This window comes from Cervus elaphus, chromosome 9 (genome assembly GCF_910594005.1).
Source record: "Cervus elaphus chromosome 9, mCerEla1.1, whole genome shotgun sequence".
Classification (NCBI taxonomy): Eukaryota; Metazoa; Chordata; class Mammalia; order Artiodactyla; family Cervidae; genus Cervus; species Cervus elaphus.
Genome location: NC_057823.1, coordinates 71598880 through 71621900, shown reverse-complemented (window position 1 = coordinate 71621900; position 23021 = coordinate 71598880).

The following is a 23021-nucleotide window of genomic DNA, read 5'->3' as shown; positions in this document are numbered from 1 at the left end:
TTGCTTTTTTTTTTTCAGGATTATAAAGATGTCTTTGCTGTATTTTTATATTTAAGTGCTAAATGCTCACTGAAACAATCAGCTAATTTATTTATAGTGTTTCCAGCTAGCAGGTCACAGCTGACTTTTATGTTATTTAAATATTTAAGTAATTTATGTATTTATTAATTTATTACTGTTATTTAACATTTGTGTGCCAAGATATGTTTCATACACTCATGACCTGATGTAAGGAATGGGCCTTATTATGCAAAATGTGAATTTATGTGTTATTTATACTGACAACTTTTCAATTGAGGCTGCAAGTGCATCAGTTTTATGACAACCAGTAAGAATACAATGTTCTGATGCCAGCACTATAATATATTTGTGATGGATGGGAACACAAGATATAGTTAAACAGAGACATGAACACCCAAACTGAGAAGGTCCTAGACAGCAGATATTAGTTCTCGTGTCCATGAAGACTTCCTTGAAGTGGTGGTGATAACTCAGGGCTTTTTGCACCTCTAAGCAAGTTTAGTCTTTGGATGCCTGAACTTAGAATTTAAAAAGATGATTGAAATCGAAATTCAGCTTCAGCCTTTCTGGCAGCCCCCACCCCCTTCTATCTGTAAGACATAGGAGAGTGATATGAAGAAATCGTTAGTGTCTGGAAAATACAAAGAACTTACAATTCAAGAGAGAAGACAAGTGTAGTTATGGCTAAGGACATAAAATTGTCAGAATTGCCAGGTGTTCCTTAATAGCCACACAAAGAAGCAGACAGATGCAGAGAAAACAGCCAACAATCTCTTTATTTGTCAGCATGAGGGACTATGACAAGCGGATATAACCAGAAAGTGCCAAGCCATTAAAATGCTACTTTTAAGTAATGAATGTGCTTTCTGTAAAATGACTTCATTTGTTTTCTGTTCACTTATTTATTTTTATATTCTGATGGTGAACTAATAAAAATATAATTCTTCTTTGCAATAATATTTTGGACTTTCTCAGTTTACTGGGTATGCCGCTCCCACGTTGATCAGGGCTGCGTTATTTTTCCCCTGTCGTTGAAGAATCACCCCACTTTGGAGCAATTTCATTTCTGGTTTTGCAGAATGGACCCTTTCCCCTTATAGGAAAGTCAGTGTCTTTCTGAGCTCAGGAAGTGTCCCTGTGGTCTGACCACGGGGGACTCTGTGAGGGCACTCAACTGCATCATGCCCCTTCAGGGATGGGATATTCTTGCTTCACCTTCTAACCTGGAATTGATCCTACCAGTTTCCAAAGCATCATGAAAAAAATTTCCCAACTGGTAGAGCCACAGGCAGCCCATCCCATAAGTCCAGCTTCGATGTTTATTGAGGGTTTATAGTGTGTCTGGCCAGCTGCCTGGGCCCTGGGGTTGAGCAGTTCCAAAAATCCTTGTGTTGCTGCCCCCTAACAGTGCCCACTCCTGGCAAAGCTTGTAAGACTACAATGAAAAGTTAACCTCAACACCACTAAGTGCTACATGTTCACTGTATATGGCGCCCTGGGGTGAGAATGAAGATGGATCGGTATAATCTGGAGTCACCCAAGAAGGCTTGATAGAGAAGGGGATGTGCTTACTCTGGGCTCAAAGAATGGCCAGGGCCTGTCAGTTCCTCTTTGGTGCCTCTTGTTTGGAAAGAACAAGTGGTGGAGTAAAAGAGAATGGTGTCCATTCTCTATCTTCAAAAGCCACATGTACACATCTGGCTCCCTTGCAATGGCAAGGTAATTATAATAGGGATGTTTATTTACATTCCTTATTTTAAGTGTCCCCTGAACCCCCAACTTCACTACTGTCCTGGTCTGGACAGATGTTGTGAAGTTTCTGTCATCCTAATCCAACATTTGAAACATATCATCTTGTGTGATAAGCCCACTCTTGACAGCACATGATTGGTTAATAATAACTATATGTATCCTCTTGAGTACCTTTCATCTAGAGATACCAAAACACTTACTGGGCACTTAATGAACAACACTAACCAAGAAAAATATAATTACACCTCATCAGCACAGAGACATGGGGACCTTTCCCAAAACTTCCGGCCAGCCTGGGGCACTGCTCAGGTGTCCTGGCTCCACCAATGCCCAGTGCTTTCCTAACGCAACCTCCTAGCAGTTGATTAATTTCAGTTACATATAAGCTATGGAGAGTTTTCCTCTTTGAAAGATACTCTCCAGGACAGTCCTTTTTATTGGGAAAATAGCCGCTACAAATTCATCAAATGTCCCAGCAAAAGAGCTCAGGATGGGGAACCCAGAGCCTGGGTCCTGGGCCTGGCCCTCCTGTGTGACCATGTGACCTTCGGCAGAGCACCAGACACAATCAGTTCTCACTCCCAGAGGCCTTCTCCCCTCATGCACCTCCTCAGCTCAAAGGTTGGGAAGCTAAGTAATCACTTTTCCAGTTGCCCCTGCTTCTGAGCAAGGCCAAGAGACCCAGTTCTGGCCCATGAAGTAGAAGAAAACTCTTCTGGGGGTTTACCTGATTTAAAAAACCAGAGCTATGGCTAATATCTCCCTTCCCCTCCTTCTTCCTCTCTTGAGCAGATGAAATTTAAGACGTTTCAGAGGATACCTTGAACTCAGGATAGAAACCATCATGCTAAGACAGTAAAGAGAAAAAGACTCTGAGACCCTAGCTTCATCAAGGAGCTGAACCAACCCAGACTTACTGTTGTGTTGGAAAAGGAGACCCGTATGTGTGGTTTTTTAATTCTGGTAAAATACATACAACATAAAATTTACCATTTTAACCATTTTTAGGTGCAGAGTTCAATAATATTAACTACAGTCACGCTGTCTTGCAACCATCACCACCATTCAGCTCCAGAACTTACTCTTCTTCCGAGGCTCTGTACCCATTAAACAACTCTGTTTTTAAAATAGAGAATGAACAAACTGAAAATTAAATAAAGACATCCTCCTAAACATTCAGATCCCCATCTACCGGAGGCTGTTGGCCAAGTCAGATAAAGGAGCCAGGTTAGCACAGGAAGGAACTGGCATCAGAAAATCTGGTTCTACTTCTTACAGTTGGCACAACCCTGGGGAGGCCCTGGAGGACTTGATCCTGGTGATGCCAGGTGGGGTCCTGGTAATACCCTACCTAACCTGGTAGGGTTGCCATGGTCAGGAAGCCTGCTTCAAGGGCAGCCTGAGTGTCAGCAGGATTCACATGGTGGGGTGCAAGAGGAGGAGATGAGGGGTTACCTCTTGAGGGTTAAGAGAACTATGAAATGAGGTCATCAGTTTACTCTGATCAGTACAGTACCTGGTCTACCATAAGCACCCAGAAAATGGAAGTTATTTCCACTGACTAGCTCTGTGATCTTGAGCAAGTTACTTAAGCACCTCAAGCCTCAGTAAAATGAGATAATAACAGTTACTATCTCACAGGGAAGTTGTGAGGATTAAATGGAATAACACTCAGAAAATGCTTAGAAAAATACCTGATCCATAGAAGTACTCAATAATAAGCTTGTTAATATTCTTACCATATTACTTATCACTTGAAAGAAGCATAATTTATCACCCATGCTTTTGGAAGGTGGTGAGATGGAGGAGTCATTGTTAGGAGGCCCTGATGTCTCTAAGAACTAGGTTGGGATGAAGAAGGTATTAATCAGCCAGTGGGGAAGAAAGAGGCAGTTCACCCCCTTGAGACCGAAAACAGTCTTCAGTGTAGAATCCCCTTCTAATAAATAAAGTTGCAAAAACATCCCCATGGGGGATACCAAGATGCAATGAAAGCAGTTGCTGCCCTGAGGGATTGTAGTCTAGTGAGAGAGAAATGGGCCAAATACAGTGACTATATTAAAATACAGGCTAGCTAGCACAAGAGCACATGCACCCTAAAAATTTCTTTTTATAAAGGTTTACAGCTTCTAGGAAGAGCCTGTCATTCCTTTTCACCTTCCTGGATGCAATAATTTGGCGTAAACCTACCAATTCACTTTACCTATAAATCAGACTGTAATCATTTCTTTCCATTTCATTTCAGTACAGCCCATCTTCCAGGACAGAACCTGTGAGCAAAATGTATTTGGACAAGACTTTCTCCAGAGGGTCATATTATACCAAGGAAATGAATTCCCTCTCTCAAGCTCATAAAATGCAAAAATAAAATCAGCTCTCGGGCTGAAGGCGGAAGAGACCAGGCATGCATACTGAAAAGCCTCCTTCTGTGGGAAGCAGAATTGATTCACATTTTCCTTCACGCAGGCCTGGGTGCCAGGGCAATGGTTGTGCCCAGCCTCTCACCAGGGGGATGCCCGTGTGTGATGGGCTGCAAGGCTCAGCAGCTGCTCACTAGTCTCCCATTTCCTTTTATATAACTTTTTTAAATTAGAGTTTAGTTGCTTTACAACATCGGGTTCGTTTCTGCTGGACAGCAAAGTAAATCAGCTATACATATACATACATACATATACTCCCTCTTTGTCACCGCAGAGCATTGAATAGAGTTGTCTGTGCTATACAGTAGGTTCTCATTAGTTACGCATTTTATCCATAGTAGTGTATATATGTCATTCCCAAGCTCCCAATTCATCCCACCCCTTCTGACCTTCAAGTGTCCTCACCTATCACTAGATGTTCTCACACGGTGCCCTGAAGAGTTTAGGGGTGCTGAGGTGACACGCTGGGCTCTCAGTGGTGAGTAGGGAGGTGAGACTGAGTGGGTGGGAAGCTTCAGCCAGAAGTTCTGCTTTTGTCTACTTTCCATGTAGGACTTTATAAAAAATTAATTTTTTAATTTTGCAGGAAATCTACTAATATATCCTTCTTGTAAGGAATTAGAATACTGCAGACACAATTAAGGCCCCTTTGGTACCCATCCTCCCCCGTCCCTATATATGTTGGAAATTCATTTAAGATTTCCTTTTGACCATAGAGATCCTGGCTCAAACAAGCTAGGGGACCATTGGTCTGATTAGCCTCCAAGGACCTCAAAAACACAAAAAAGAGGGATTTCAGAGAAAGCGGCAAGCCACCACTGGTTCCACAAAGTTGAATGGAAACCCACACAATGGCTTACTGAAATGGAGCATTGCTCTGGGTGCTGTAATTTGGGGGTGGTGTCACTGCTGTGAGCTGGCAATGTACCCAGGAGAGAGCTCATGGGCAGGAGGACATACATTTGCAAATCAGAATGGGAAGGCTTGTGTACATGTCCCGAACCTGCCCTCATTGGCATAGGGAAAATGAGGTGGCATTAGTGTTGCTTCTTTTTGGCCTGACTTTAGAAAAACAGCAAGTGTACCTAACACTTGTTGTGTACTTGCTGAGTGTTGGGTGCTCTGAGCCTGGTCTTGGGTAACCCTCATAGTAACCCTGGGAGGTGATGGCCCTGCCAGCATGCTTGTTTTACAGGTGAGGACACTGAGGCCAAAAGAGATTAAGGAAATGCCTAGAAGCACATCACTGGTAAGCAAGGTGTGGTGGGCCCTGGGTTAGATGTGCACACCCCATTGGTAAGCCTCCCACACACTCCCTGCCACCACTGTAACTCCCTCCCGCCTGTATGAATGTCGGCTGGTGGGTGTGGGGAGGATAAAGCTGGCTGGACACTGTAGTTTGTCTAAGATTTGCCCCCCAACTTTTCTACTCCCTCAAATTCCAGGACCACAGGGAGAATGCTCACTTCCCTAGAGCCCCCTTGCTCAAGTTAGCAAGCATTCAGGGAAGATGCCAGGTAGACTGGGATAGAGGGCAGGAGAGAGTCAGTTTGTGCTCCTTATGGAAGGAGATAGGAGTCTCAGGCTAGGCATATACCCAGAGAAAACCATAAGTCAAGATAACCTGCACCCCAGTGTTCATTGCAGCACTACTTAACAATAGTCAAGACATGGAAGCAGCCTAATTGTCCATCAACAGAGGAATGGATAGAGAAGATGTGGTACATATGTACAATGGAATATTACTCATCCCTAAAAAAGAATGAAATCGTGCCCTTTGCAGAGAAGTGGATGGACCTACAGACTGTCACACAGAGCAAAGTAAGGGAAAAACAAGTACTGTATACTAACACAGATGTGTGGAATCTAGAAAAATGATACAGATGAACTCCCTCCCCCACTAGTTCCAGTGTGCTAGCTTTTGTCCTCACATGTGTCCCTCATGATGGTTGCTGCGGACCCCAACATCATGTCCTCACACTGCCATGCCCAAAGATCAGAAAGGCAGTTCTTCTCTAAATTTTTGTGGGTTTTTTTTTAATCAGAGAAGACAGTCTTTCCCAGAGTCCTCCAGCAGAAACACCCATACCCTACCTACTTGAGAGGCTGGGGAAGCAAAAATCTAGCGTTTTCACCCTTCAAAGTGGGAGTCAGTCTCTGACAGCAGGAAAGTACTATAGCTGAGAATGGGAAATGATTATTGGTGAAGCAACCATCAGTGCCTGCCACTGGAACACAAGGCGGGGACACAGACCCTAGATTTGTAGGTGGGCACCTGTGATAGGCAAAATGACCTGCCCTCCCTGCCCCAAATATGTCCACATTCTATTCCTCAGAACCTGTGACTGTGATGAGATTATCCCAAACTCTCCAGGTGGAACAAGTGTAATCACATGAGCCCTTAAAAGTCAAAGAGTTGGAGAAATGTCTATTTAGATCTCCCACCCATTTTTTGGATTGTATTATTTGTTGTTTTGATAGTGAATTGTATGAGCTGTTTGTATATTTTGGAGATTAATTCCTGGTCAGTTGCTTCCTTTGCAAATGTTTTCTCTCATTCTGAGGGCTGTCTTTTCAACTTATTTATGGTTTCCTTTGCTGTGCAGAAGCTTTGAAGTTTAATTAGGTCCCAATTGTTTATTTTTGTGTTTATTTTCATTATTCTAGCAGATGCGTCCAGATGAAACTATTTGCAGGGTAGGAATGGAGACACAGACGTAAAAAAGAGATATACGGACAGAGGCGGGGAAGGGGAGGGTGGGACACACTGGGAGATTGGGACCGACATATATTCAGTACCATGTGTGAAATAAGGAGCTAGTGGGAACCTGCTTTAGAGGACAAGGAGCTCAGCTCAGTGCTCTGTGATAACCTAGAAGGGTGTGCTGGCGGGAGGAGGTGGCGGGGGTCCGAGATGGAGGGGATATGTGTATACACATAACTGATTCACTTCCGTTGTATAGCAGAAACTAACGCAACACAGTAAAGCAATTATACTCCAACCTTTAAAAAAGCCAAAAGACGGCAGTAGAGGGAGAAGTCAAAGACTTCTGAAGCATGAGAAGGGTTTGACCTGCCATCAACTGGCTCAAATATAGAGGGGCCACAGTTCCAGGAAATGGGGATTTCACTTTCCACAACCACAAGGAACTAAATTCCGCCAAAATCCTAAATGAGTTTGGAAGCATACTGCTCCTCAGAACTTGCACAAAGGAATGTAGCGCTGACTTGTGAGACACTAAGCAGAGAACCCAGCCAAGACCGCCTAGACCTATGACTTCCGAAATCTGTAAGATAATAAATGGGTATTACTGCAAGCAGCTAAATATAGGCAATTTGTTGCAGAAGCAATAGAAACTAATACAAGATCCCAAATGAGAATGCACACTTGCTGTGACTTTATGAATTAAGAATTGCCAGGTGAAAGGGCTAACATGAGCACAAGTCTAGAAGAGGGAAAGACATGTTTGGAAACCAGCAGAAAACTCATTCCAACTGAAGCATAGGAGCTTCAGTTGCACAGAACCATGGAAGCACAGGGGCTAAGAGGAGAAGGGGAGGAGAAAGATGAAAAATAAAGATAGGCAGATATGTAGGAACTAAACCAGGTAGGTCCTCAAATATCAAGAGTGGGCTGCATGATGATGACAACAGAAAGTCACTGAAGGGTTTTAAGCAGACAAGTGATGAGGTCTGATTTCTGTATTTACCAGTTCATTCAAGTTGCTACAGGGAGAACAGATTGGGAGATGGCATGAGAGAAGGCAAGTGAACCAGGTAAAGGTCACAGCTGTCATCTAGGTGAGAGAGTATGACAATTTGGACTGGGAAATGAGAAGAGAGGACTACTCTGAAAAAAATGATGGAGAGAACTGACAGGGCTTATTGCTTGGAGAGGTGGGAAGCAAAGAAAGGAAGGATGAAAGGATGAAGCCATTCATTCATCCACTCATCAGGTCATTATTTGCACTTTTCACAGTGAATGGTCCAAGACTGAGCTAGACACAGAATGTTGGCTCAGCATAAACAAACAGTCCTTCTTTACATGGAACTGAGAGGTTTCTGATTTGATCAATTGGGTCACTGTTGATACCATTCACTGAGAAGGGAGGAGAAGGGTTGAGTTGGGAAGGAACCAAGAAGAGGGAATAAAAATGAGTTCCACTTTATATCTGAGAACATATATAAGGGACAAGTAATTGGAGCATCCAATAAACTTTGGATATATGGATCCAGGGACTTCCCAGTTGGCTCAGTGGTAAAGAATCTGCCTGCCAGTGAAGGAGACATGGATTCAATCCCTGGTCTGAGAAGACCTGCTGGAGAAGAAAATGGCAACCCACTGCAGTGTTCTTGCCTGTAGAACCTCAGAGACAAAGTAGGCTGGTGGGCTATAGTCTATGGTGGCACAAAGTGTCAGACATGACTTAGCTACTGAACAGCAACATATGAGTCCGGAACCTGTAAGTGAAATTTGGGCTGGAGATAGGGAGCTGGGGATCACCAGTATATACAAGAAAATTACCTTCAGTTGCTCAAAAGACAATGCCTATGAGGAGAAGGGTTAAGAATTAGGAAATGGGGATTTGTTTTCAAAAGCTATCGTCTCTACCTTTTTTTTTTTTTTTTGCCTTGGGACCAACCCTGAATGAGAGACTAACTGAAACCTGGGACTATCTTCTTCATCAATTTATGCTGGCTAAGCCTGGCACCAAAAAGCCCAGGGGTGCTCAATAAAGGTTAATTGAATGAAGGAATGACTCAAGAAGGCAAACAAATGAAACCCATTGGACTATTCTCTTTTAGACCCTTTGCTCTAAAATAGACGACACATTTGCTCTCCACTTTTTAAAGCAGCTCCATTGCCCTAGAATGCAGTCTCCCATGTATTTGAATAACTGAAGTTAATTCCAAGTATTCCCTTAAATTAGTTGCTCACTTTTAAAATGAAATATCTCCTTGAAGACTAACACTTCTTTCTTGGGAGACTAAGACACAGGAAATACAGTGCTTCCAAGGAGGCAGCTATTTGATTTCACCAGGCTGGGGTGGTTGTGGGGGAATGGGCAGTAAGGAAACAGGATGGGGCATCCAGTTGTGCACTTGACTATTCTTCACCCTTGGAATTTATATATGATATATAGACAGAAATTGGACTTCCTTGGTGGCTCAGTGGTAAATAATCTGCTTGCAGTGCAAGAGATGTGGCAGGAGCCGCAGGTTCAATTCCTGGGTCAGGAAGATCTTGTGGAGAAGGAAATGGCACCCCACTCCAGTATTCTTGCCTAGAAAATCCCAACAACAGAGGGGCCTGATGGGCTACAGTCCATGGGGTTGCAAAGAGTTGGACACAACTGAGCAACTAAACAACAAATAGAGAGAAATTGATCAAAGGTAACCATTTCACATCCTGTAAGAAATCTTTGGCATTGACATCCAGAAGGGTGTATAGTGGAGGAATATGGTGGTATCAGAATATAGAGGTTTTAACCCACCCAGCATATACTAGCTGTGTAAGCCAGGGCAAGCTACTTATCTACTCTGTTCACCAATTCTCTCAGCTATAAACTGGAAGCAATAACAACACCCCCTGCAAAGTGATGGGGTGAAGATAAAATGAGATAATGCATACGAAGAGCTCAATGTTCTAAGTTCTCAGTAAATGTTAACTAGTGTATGGGTTTGTTGGGACTGATGTAACAAAGTACCACAATCCAAGTGGCTACAACAGAAACTTACTGTCTCACCGTTCTAGAGGCTGGAAGTCCAAGCAGGAAGCTGTCGGCAGGGTTGATTTCTTCTGGGGGCTTCGAGGGAGGATCTGCTCCATTTCTCTCCCCTAGCTTCTGCTGTGTTGCTGGAAATCTCTGGAGTTCCCTGACTTCTGCTACCTCACCCCCATGTCTGCCTTCATCATCACATGGGGTTTGTTCTCCCTGTGTGCTGTGTGTCTCCCTTTTTGTAAGGAAAAGCTGGATTAGGGGGATACCCGACTCCAGTATGGTGTCATCTTGACTTAACTACATCTGCAGGGACCCTGTTTCTAAAAAAGGTGACATTCCTGAGGGTATTAGAACTTTAACATGTAAATCGGGGTGGGGAGCAAATCCAACCAATAACAGCTAGTATTATTACTGTTAACTTTAATACTATGCTCAGTTCAGTTACCAAATAAATATACCTATCTTTCAAGTTTTTATTCTGAATTCATTTCAGACAGAAAAGAACTTCAAAAATAGTATGTTGCCTTGTAACTATTACCCAGCTTCTCCTAATGTTAACATCATCCATAATCTTAGTACAAGTACCTAAATCAGGAAATTAATGTTGATACAGTACTATTAACTAATCCATAGACCTTGTTAAAATTTTTCTAATTGTCCCACTAGTGTCTTTTCTCTGTCCAAGAATCTAATCCAGGATCCAATTCTGCATGTAATTTCATATCCCCATAATCCAATCTAAACTCTTTGGTCTTCCCTATTTCAAATCCTGAAAGATGATGCTGTGAAAGTGCTGCACTCAATATGCCAGCAAATTTGGAAAACTCAGCAGTGGCCACAGGACTGGAAAAGGTCAGTTTTCATTCCAATCCCAAAGAAAGGTAATGCCAAAGAACGCTCAAACTACCGCACAATTGCACTCATCTTACACGCTAGTAAAGTAATGCTCAAAATTCTCCAAGCCAGGCTTCAGCAATACGTGAACCATGAACTTCCAGATGTTCAAGCTGGTTTTAGAAAAGGCAGAGGAACCAGAGATCAAATTGCCAACATCCACTGGATCATCAAAAAGGCAAGAGAGTTCCAGAAAAACATCTATCTCTGCTTTATTGACTATGCCAAAACCTTTGACTGTGTGGATCACAATAAACTGTGGAAAGTTCTGAAAGACATGGGAATACCAGACCACCTGACCTGCCTCTTGAGAAACCTGTATGCAGGTCAGGAAGCAACAGTTAGAACTGGACATGGAACAACAGACTGGTTCCAAATAGGAAAAGGAGTACTTCAAGGCTGCATGTTGTCACCCTGCTTATTTAACTTCTATGCAGAGTACATCATGAGAAACGCTGGGCTGGAAGAAGCACAAGATGGAATCAAGATTGCCGGGAGAAATATCAATAACCTCAGATATGTAGATGACATCACCCTTACGGCAGAAAGTGAAGAGGAACTAAAATGCCTCTTAATGATAGTGAAAGAGGAAAGCGAAAAAGTTGGCTTAAAGCTCAACATTCAGAAAACTGAGATCATGGCATCCGGTCCCATCACTTCATGGGAAATAGATGGGGAAACAGTGGAAATAGTATCACACTTTATTTTGGGGGGCTCCAAAATCACTGCAGATGGTGATTGCAGCCATGAAATTAAAAGACGCTTACTCCTTGGAAGGAAAGTTATGACCAACCTAGACAGCATATTAAAAAGCAGAGACATTACTTTGCCAACAAATGTCCGTCTGTCAAGGTGATGGTTTTTCCAGTGGTCATATATGGATGTGAGAGTTGGACTGTGAAGAAGGCTGAACACTGAAGAACTGATGCTTTTGAACTGTGGTGTTGGAGAAGACTCTTGAGAGTCCCTTGGACTGCAAGGAGATCCAATCAGTCCATCCTAAAGGAGATCAGTCCTGGGTGTTCATTGTAAGGACTGGTGCTGAATCTGAAACTCCAGTACTTTGGCCACCTGATGCGAAGAGCCGACTCATTGGAAAAGACCCTGATGCTGGGAGGGATTGGGGGCAGGAGGAGAAGGGGACGACAGAGGATGAGATGGCTGGATGGCATCACCAACTCGATGGGCATGAGTTTGAGTAAACTCCGGGAGTTGGTGATGGACAGGGAGGCCTGGTGTGCTGCGATTCATGAGGTCTCAAAGAGTTGGACATGACTGAGCGACTGAACTGAACTGAACTGAATGGAATCGTTTGCTATTGCTACAATTTGAAGAGCAGTGACCAGTTATTTTGTAAAACGTCTCTTAATTTGGGTTTACCTGATATTTCCTTGTGACTAAATGTGGATTCTGCATTTTTGCAAGGATCCCACACAATCGATATTGTGCCTTCTCAGTGATCTTGTCAGGTGATTCATCATCACTCAGAGTTGATGTACTGGAGCCTTAGGACTGCTCAATATTAGTGTCAGTGGTGTCCGCCAGGCTTCTCCACTGTGGAGGTTCTATTGTTCCCTTGAGAATTAATATAGCTATCTTGTGGAGAAATATAGGGAGGCTATGTTAATATCTTCTTTCTCATCACACTTTCACCCACTAATTTTAGAATATAGTGATGATACTTGCCTGCAGCAATAGTTTTGCCTAATAGTGATTATCTATTTCCATCATTCTTTCTCCATTTATTGATTATAATTCTACCATAAAGGAGGCTTTCCCTTCTTCCTATATTCTTTTTAATAAAACATTCCTACGTTTGAGGTTATCAGAGGCCACCAAGTTAGTTTCTTAGGGTTCCTTAGTATCTTATTCTTGGGTCTGCTCATTACTGAGGTATTCGCTTATATGCTAGAACAAAGAAAAAAAATCTCCTTTGTTTTACATTTAAACCTCATGGTTTCAGTTCCCATTAATAGAATCTTTGAGGGAAGAGTATGCTAAATGCTCTTCAGGGTGAAGAGGATGTTAAAATTATTCAGGAGAACTGCTTTTAAACAATTTGGATGTACCCATTTCCACATAAAAATTAATGCTAACTAGATATAATTTTCATCTACTCATTGAAAGAAATCCCGAAGCATTCCAGAAATCCTTAGTTAGCCTAGTGTTATTCTAGGTACTTGAAAACAAAATCACTTTTCTTAAAAAAAGAAAAATCATGACTTTGCCTTTTATGAAAACATTTATAAGCATTAACAGTGAAGCTGCTGGCTCCTCTTTCCAAGCACCCACTTCTTTTGCTTTTCCTAACCTACCAGGCATTCATTTAACAATCACTTACTGAGAACTTACTGTGTGCCAACCTCTCCTCTAAGTGCTGAGACCAAAGACCTGCCCTGAATACCTGCCCTGTGGAGCTTCCAGTTTCACGAGGAGATAAACTACAAACAAACTAACAAATCCCATAAGTGGTAGTTGCTTTGAAGAAACATGAAGTGAGCTCGAGTGAGGGAATAGAGAATAGGGCAAGAAAGCCTCTATTCAGGAAGGGTCAACCAATGGTATGACCCCTCAGGCAAGGTAAGATGTGACAGAGACTGAAAAGAAGTGAAGGAGAAGCCCAGGGTAGGGGTGAGGGGCAGAGAGGATTCCAGCAAGTGCCCAGGTTTCAGCTCTGTCTTAGGAGCAGTGATTGGGCTGCGTTTGCCAGCAGGAGTGGCTGCTGTGTGTCCTTCCCCAAACTGGTCCATTTATGCTCTATTTATAGACAGCCTTTGTCTGTTAAGTCTTCAGCTTTTTGTGCCTTCCAATTTCCTTCCCCTCCCCTGCTTAATTTTTTTAATATACAGTTTTGAAAATCTTTCCTCATCTGGAAGAATACTTCATGTAACTAGATAGATAACTAAGACAGATATATAGGGTTTTGGTTTATTTTGGCTTCACTGTGTGTCAGGCAGACAAATTTGCATTTAGTAACAAAACTTCACTGGATAAGAGAAAGACTGAGTACTGACCCCCAAAAGACTAATACATAGAAATAACGAATTTGTGAGTTTACACTCAGCTCTAGATCCACAGAAAGAGAACCATTTCACTTTAAATAATGAAAAAGTTATTTAAATATATAGAAACAAACTCTCATATGAGGCTTCACTTTTCTAACTTTATAAACTGAAGCTACCAAAACTTAAATATCAAAATTTTTTAACAGCTATAATGAGTATAATCCACACAACTGTGCAACTGACTACTTAAAGCATAAATTCAATGGCTGTAGCATATTCACAGAGTTGTGCATCCATTACCATAATCAATTTTAGAATATTTTCAGTCCTCCATAAAGAAACCCAGCCCCCCTTAGCTATCAGCCCCAATCCCACCATCTCTCTCCTCCCTCTGGCAGTCCCAAGCAAGCACTAATCTACTTTCTGCCTCTGTGGGTTTGTTTATTCCATTTCACATAAATGAAATTATATGATACACAGTTTTCCAATTTCCTTCTTTTCTTTAGCATGTTGTCAGACTTCAAACATGTTATAGCATGCATCAGTACTTCACTCTTTTTATCACATTGTGTTGATATGCCACATTTTATTTATATATTCATCAGTTGATGGACATTTGGGCTGTTTCCACTTTGGGGCTATTTATGAATAATGCTGCTTTGAATATTCATGTACCTAATTTTAAACTTAAGTAATTCTGCTTTAGGGCTCAGATGCATCCAAGGAAAGTGGATGCAAGGAAACTTTATCAGTGATTGCCACTCATAAATCATGTTTTCCCAAGGAAAACATTCCCTAACAGTCTGATTTGAAAGCATTAAGTCTCTCTGAAAAAACTGTTTGATCCTTTCACACAAATATATTTATTGCATGGCTACCCGATGCAACATACTGTTTATGCTGGATTGATAAACTTGAACTATTAAACAATGTTTTTTCCCTGTATTTCTTTGCACCTCTTGTTCTGCTCCCCCTTTGAGCCATTCACTAAGAAATGTGCGGGGAACGGATACCTCAGAGAAGAGCAAAGTAATCAGCTTTGTGCTTTTGAATCTCAAAAGCCAGGCAATAAATTTGGGAACACAGGTGATGAATTAGATCAAAGCTTCCTCCCACAAAGATTAGGTTCTTCTGGAATTGAGGGAGTGTAGTAGGAAAATGACCCGCTCTAGTGTTCTTGCCTGGAGAATCCCAGGGACGGGGGAGCCTGGTGGGCTGCCGTCTATGGGGTTGCATAGAGTCGGACACGACTGAAGTGACTTAGCAGCAGCAGCAGTAGGAAAATGAGTCCAGAAGGGGGACAAGGAGAATTCCATGAAGGTTCATGAGATCAGAGCGCAAAGCAAATGGAGGCCTCTCTTCTCAGGTGGTGTCCACGAGGGCTACCATGATCTCAGAGAAGAAATGGCTGCGTGGTGTGCCTTAGGCAGAGAGAACCTAGACAGCCCCCCAGAGTGTTCCCCTGGCTCAGCTTCCTCTTTGGTGAAGGGAGAAGGCTGACCTGATGAAGGCTCCTGAGTGGCTCTGAGGTACCACAGGGTTTTGGCTCCACAGAGTGACTTAAGGCTGAGGGAAGCACAGGAATTCTGTACCTTCAGCAGAAGTTCAGACATAACAAGGAGCATCCCTGGATCTGACGTGGAATGGGGGTTAAGTGTGGCAACGACCCATGTGGACCAGTGACCAAGGTCCAGAGCAGATTTTGGAGACTTCAGCAAATACAAGTGTGGCTAATTGACAGCCTACAGTAGAGCCCTCCCCATCTCAATCCCATGCCCCAGGAATGTTGTCAAAATTCTCATTACCTGGATTGTAAGATTTTAGCCCCTTTCTGGAGATGGCGTATCTGTTTTCACTGCCCCCACACCCCAAATTTGCTACCTTCCCGTCTTTGAATCTAACCTCACCTTGAAAGGGGAAGGAAGGGAGCAGGGCACAACCATTAAAAGAATGACAGAGCCAGGATACAACAAAAACTGGTCAGAACCAACTAGGCCCAATGGGGCAAAAGATTTGACTTCTAGCAGATTCTTCCCCAATATAGCCTGGCAGATACCTTGTTGCAGCCTAGTGAGACCCTCAACAGAGGATCCAACTGAGCAGTACCCAGACTCCTAACATCATGAGGGACTAAACAGGTGTTGTCTTAAGCCAGTAAGTTTGCAGTAACTTGTTATGTAGCAACAGGAAACAGAGAGGTTATGTTTCTTGCCTTAGACCCTTATATAAGTTGTAGGACTGGAGATCCAACCTGAGTCTGTTGACTCCCATGTTATTCAGGGCCACCTGTTGCATCTATGTGGTGCTTTCAAGACTGTTTCAGATCTAAGCCTGCACTCCAACATGGGACTCAGTTAAATTCCTCTAATTACTCAAACCAAAGGACGGTCCCTGACTTGGGTCACCCACAGGACCTCTCTTCCTTCTCAAGTAGGCTGCAGCTGCCTGATGGAATAATGATAATACAGGCCCATCTTGGGTGCTAGCATTTGAGAAGGGTCGGTGGTCAGTGGTCCTAGCAAGACTTCCTACAGGCAGAGGCCCCCATGCACATTCCCTGCGTCCCACAGTGGGGCTGGATGTGAGGATGCTTAGTTAGTTGCTCAGTAAACTGGATGGTGGCAGGCAAATGGCAGCACTTTGTTTTTGATGATTTGCTGCTCAGTGGCATCTACATGATACCTATCAGGGTCCTCTTAATCAAAAGAATCATCTAGGCTTGAGCTCCCAGAATTCCCTAAGAATATCAGTTTATGAGAAAGGATTATGGCATTTAGATATGGTGCTGTGCACTTTTATTATTATTTGGTAAAGGCATTTGTAAAGTATATGAATCAATTTACTACTAAAGAAGGTACTAAGAAATAGATGATAATCTCTCTTGTCCATCATGAGACATGAATGTATAACAGAGAAGCCAGCCAACATTACATCAGTAACTAGAACTTACATACTTCATCTTTACAATAAGCTTTCATGAAAATATTTTCCTTATTTCAATATATACTCCTCAAAGGTAGATGGAAAAAATCAACATGCAGGGATGCAAAAAGGGAAATACATATATTATAGTCCTGAGTCTCATTATGGTTGGAAGCAATTAAAGCAAATGTTTCAAATAATGACATTACATAAGTGTATATTTTATGGCTTATTTATATATTCATTAGTTAACTCACATTTGTCTTGTATCCACCTAGTTCAGAGGCCTACTATGTACCTGGAAAGAATACAAAAGGAAAAGAAATATAGTCTCTTCTTCCAGGGGCTTTCCAACTATCAGTCCAGTTCAGTTCAGTCACTAAGTCGTGTCCAACTCTTTGCGACCCCATGAACCTCAGCATGCCAGGCCTCCCTGTCCATCACCAACTCCCGGAGTTTACCCAAACTCATGTCCATTGAGTCGGTGATGCCATCCAACCATCTCATCCTCTGTCGTTCCCTTTTCCTCCTGCCTTCAATCTTTCCCAGCATCAGGGTCTTTTCAAATGAGTCAGCTCTTCGCATCAGGTGGCCAAAATATTGGAGTTTCAGCTTCAACATCATTCCAACTATATGGATCTGAAAATAACCATATGGGCTAATTCAAGCACGCAGAGCCCCTAGGACATATTTTGACATTCTTGTACATGTACTCCACCAGCACACATGAACATTGACAAAAACCTGGAAGTACGTCACAGTGTTAATCATGGCTACCTTGAGGTGGTGAGATTTTATGTAAACTTTAAAAATTATATGTATTTCTTAAATAAAATAGCCCTTGAAATGAAAATAATCATGCATTGCTATTAAAGATCTTTTAAACCACTAGGTCTAGGAAATTCCCTGCTGGTCTAGTGGTTAGGGCTTGGCACGTTCACTGCAGTGACCTGGGTTCAATCCCTGGTCAGGGAACTAAGGTTCTGCAAGCCTCATGGCCTAAAAAAATAAATAAATAAATAAACGACTAGGTCTAATGTTAACTAAACAAACCCACCAAATGATGCACATCTATTCCTCCTGAGCATTTAAGGGAAAACAAAGAATATTAACAGTCCCACATTCTTTTTTTTTTAAAAAAAAATATGTCTTGGGAATTCCCTGTCAGTCCAGTGGTTAGGACTCTGTACTCTCACTGCCGAGGGTAAATACAAAACAAAACAAACAAAAATGTCTTCTTAAAGTTGAGTGATATATATAATAGTGTTTAAGTGTTCCTTCATCCTCCCCCACTAGTAGAGGGGAGTAAGTTCAGGCTTATTTTTTGTTTTTGCTTTGACTAAAATTTCAAAAACTTTACAGCTGTGCCTGTTTTTAAAGATCTGATTGTAATGCAGTACATTTGAATCCATTTGCAGATGAGACTCCGGAAGGCTATAAGAGGGGGTTTCAAGAATTTGGAGTTGAAGAAACACCTGGCAGAGTTTAGCCACAGGCTTATGGCACAGACTGTAACCCCACTAGATGGTGGGGAAGAAGTGACAGTATACTGAGCATAAGTGCAAAATACTCTGTAAATGGCATTCTTGGCTGTTGGCGTATGAAATGTTTGGAAGGGGATGTTCTCGCTGCGACTCCACAGAAAAAGAGGAGGCAGCCTTTGATCCATCTTCCTGAGTACTCTCTTGTCACAGGCCAAGCATGCTCATGCAGGACACTCCATCCTAGGTCTAATTCTGGACAGCACTGAGGCCTTTTTCACTGTGGGTAGTGGGTAAAGTGAGAAAGGCTCTTTATAGGTTGACTTTGATATGTTCAGTTCTCTATTCTTCAAATGAAATTTCTTACCAAGGGCTAAAGCCCGGAGGGCTGAGTTTGCTATAGGTTATCTTATGTTGAATCTGCATAACCACCCGTGAAGTAGGTTATTTTTATACCAGCTTTACAGATTAGGCTCAGGGACTGTGACTGAGAGGCCATAAAATAACTCAATGATTCCCCACCCCCAGCCCCTCCCAGTGTTCACACATTTGTTTAATCTCCCGAGTGTGGGAGGGAACTGTTGCTTGACTCTAACAGAGCGTGGCAAGAGTGATGGGCTGTCACTGCCATGATAACTCCATGTCACAGAGACAAGACTGTTTTAGCAGGTGTAGTCAGAGACTCTCCCTGCAGGTTTGATGAAAGAAGCATCCTCGTCAAACCTGCGAGGAGACGCACAGTCCGTGTGCTGTGTGCTCCACACGGATCACGTCTAATATCGTCTCCATCACTGGAGACCTGGCTCCTGGTACAGGGCCTAGCATAGAGCACAGGGTCAACAGGTAGTTGGCAAGTGATGCAATGAAAGAGTGAAAAAAATGCCAATTTTCCTTTGGGCACTTTGAAAATCTCTCACCTGGGTAACATCACTAGCCTGCTAACTGATACTATCCTTTTACCCTGTTCCCCCTCTATAATCCGTTCTCCATACAAGAGCCAAGATGATCTTTTAAACAAATCAGATTCTAAAATTAGATCATGGTGATGGTTCTACAACTCTATAAATATGCTAGAAAACATTGAATTGCTCATTGAATTCAAATGGGTGAATCTTAAGAGTATGTAAATATCTCAATAAGGTTGTTTAAAAATTGTCATTCCCTTGCTGTATGACTCAGGCAACTCAAATCGAGGCTGGGTAACAACCTAGAAGGGTGGGATGGGGAGGGAAGTGGGAGGAAGGTTCCAGTGGGAGGGGACATGGGTAAGCCTACGACTGACTCATGATGATGTTTGGCAAAAATGAACACAATACTGTAAAGCAATCACCCTTCAATTTAAAATAAATTTTAAAAAATTGTCATCCCCTTAAAATCTTTCACTTATTCCCATTTCACTACGAATTGTCACTGGGAATTCACCAGGTTACTTATAGTGACCTACACAATCCAACCTATCCCATGGGCTCTGCCTCCCTCTCCATCCTCAGCTCTCCTCAGCCACCACTTGCCTCCCACTAGTCCCTGAACCTGCCCACCTAATTCCTGCCTTAAGGTCTCTCACTTGCTCTTAGCTTTGCCCACGATATTCTTTTTTGTGATATTCTGAGTAATGCCTCTTATCATTCAGGTGATCCCACATTAGCCCCTACTGCTCTCAGTCACTACAGCCCCTCCACCCCAAACACTTCTTATCACATTACTATATTTTTATAGCACTTCTTACTCTTTGAGAAAAAAAAAAAGTTTTAAATTGTTTTCCTTACTGGAATATAAACTCTTTCGGAGTAGAGAATCTTGTTGTTTACCTTTGAAAAACACATCTGAAACACACAATAGGTACTAACAAATCCATGTTAAATGTTGATTTCCTGGTCCCTGCACAGACAGTTTATTCTGCCAAAACTGTTGAGGAAAAAACATGTACCTTAGTATCCTTGTGTAAGAAAAAAAAAAGGTTTTAAAAAATTCAGTGCTTTGGAATGATATCTTATTTTTTACATGGCATGGCAAAATTAGCACGCTTCTATCTGGGAACAGCTGGATTCAGTGAAAAGATTAAAATAATGTTAATATTCCACTATACAAGATGTATTATAACACTGTGAAAGTTTCAAACATATCCAGCAGATCATCCACTCACACCATTATTAAGTGGCATTTGCAGACTAAAAGCATTTCAATATCTACAAAAACATCTGGATCATAAGAAGAGTTTCCTCATTCTACTTTCCTTGATTATTTAGAACTCTCAGAAAGCCAAGGTAATATTGTAAAAAATAAACTTGAGCAAAGTTTCCCTTTTAATAAGACTACGTTCTTGTTAATTACAATTTCAAGAATGAGACAGTTCAGCCACAGCCACATGTTCTGAACTACTTTTAATAATATCTAATTCACACAAGTCTTTGCTACTTGAAAATACTTATACATTGTCTCATTTGACCTTTGCAACAGCCTATGGGGTCACATCATTAAAACTTTTCTGAAGGGAAAGCTCAAGGAATTAGAGACACTTGCCTAAGATACAATAAGGAAAGATTCTTTTCTGACATATCCCTTGCCCTTTCTTCTTAAGGCTTGGGAAACCATCACTGTTCTCCTTACAAACTATGCAACAAGAAGTGATAGCTATCAAAAGTGCTCCAGGAAATCAAGAACTGGGAATAGTAAATAACACTGCTATGAATATTGGGCTGCATGTACCTTTTCAAAGCAATCTAAGTGTCCATCAACAGATGAATGGATAAAGACTATATAATGAATGATGAATGAATATACAATGGAATACTACTGTCACTAAAAAAGGAAATTTTGCCATTTGCAACAAAACAGATGGGCTTGGAGGGCACTATGCTAAGTGCAATATGCCAGACAAAGACAATACTTTATGATACCACTTACATGTGTAGTCTAAAAAATACAACAAACTAATGAACAAAACAAAAACAAACAAAAAAATTCAGATTCACAGATATAGAGAACAAACTAGTAGTTAATAGCAAAGAGAATGGGTGGGGGTCAACATAAGTGCAGGGGAGACAGAGGTACAAACAATTAGGTATAAAATAAGCTCTTATACAAGGGTATATTGTACAACATGGGGAAGACAGCCAATATTTTATAACTATAAATGGAGTATAACCTTTAAAAATTGTGAATCACTTTATTATATACCTGTAACTCATAAAATACTGTACAGAAACTATACTGCAAGTTAAAAAACTCTCAAAGGCATCATAATGAGTAAAGGAAAAACAAGACCTGTGAACAGAATTGAGAGAACTGCATTGTCAAAAATTGCTATTTTAATAACCTGTGTGTTCATCAGTTTGGTCTTTAGCATCACAGATTAGACACATACACATCTAATTTGTGTTTCTTGTGGCTATATTGACTTATAAAATATCGCTGGTTTTGGTATTTTTAAAGACTGCTTTTCCACAGTTCATAAAACTCTAAGTTCAACTTTTAAAGCTTTTCAAAAGGAAATCAGTGCTTTAATAAGTAACACTGTGTATCAGGAAATATCCTTAAACTGGCATTTAAGAAGTGCTTACTTACATCCAGTTTTGGGAATTCCCTCTTGGTCCAGTGGTTAGGACTCCATGATGTTACTGCCAAGGGTGTGAGTTCAATTCCTGGTTGGGGAACTAATACCCCACAGGCTGTGTGGCACGGCCAAAACTCACAAAAAAAGAAACATCCAGTTTTAAAAGATCACTAGAGTGGGAGGTTTTAAAGATTTTATGTTCTACATGGAACCTCATTGACCTTAAGTAATTGACATCCTTTTGTAAACCTACAGGATGCCTGATACTGATTTCTGTTCCAATTCTTAAAATGCATTAGTTTCTCAGTCTTTAATAAATCTATCCAACTAATCATCAAGGATTTCTCCTTAAGTGCTGTATACTTAGCATTCCCACAAGACCCACACAGCTTTTTCCAAAGTTAATTATAAAAACTAATATATCCTTACATAAATACCTAAGACGCTTACTCCTTGTAAGGAAAGTTATGTACAACCTAGACAGCATATTAAAAAGCAGAGACATTACTTTGGCAACAAAGGTCTGTCTAGTCAAGGCTATGGTCTTTCCAGTAGTTATGTATGGATGTGAGAGTTGGACTATAAAGAAAGCTGAGCCTTGAAGAATTGATGCTTTTGAACTGTGGTGTTGGAGAAGAGTCTTGAGAGTCCCTTGAACTGCAAGGAGATGCAACAGTCCATCCTGAAGGAATCAGTCCTGGGTGTTCAAATCAGTCCTGGGTGAAGCTCAAACTCCAATATTTTGGCCACCTGATGCGAAGAGCTGACTCATTTGAAAAGACCCTGATGCTGGGAAAGACTGAAGGCAGAAGAGGACGACAGAGGACGAGATGGTTGGATGGCATCACCGACTCAATGGACATGAGTTTGGGTAAACTCCAGGAGTTGGTGATGGACAGGGAGGCCTGGCGTACTGCGGTTCATGGGGTGGCAAAGAGTTGGACACGACTGAGCGGCTGAACTGAACTGAAGCATTTAATCTCTAGGGACACCACTTGGGCTGCTACTCCAGCTAAAAACATTAATAAATTTTGATGTACCAATACTTTAGGGGAAACTAACAATCTCTCCCTCTGAGAGAGTTCTGTTGATTATTAGGGATGAGAAAAATCCTCAACCAGTTCATTTACTTTTTAGGTTTTACTACTATTCTTGGCAATTGTCACTTAAAAACCAAGCCACACCCTAAATGATCTGCCTTTTCCCATGTTGTTGTTTTGCATATTCTTCTTCTTTCCCAGTCCCTATTC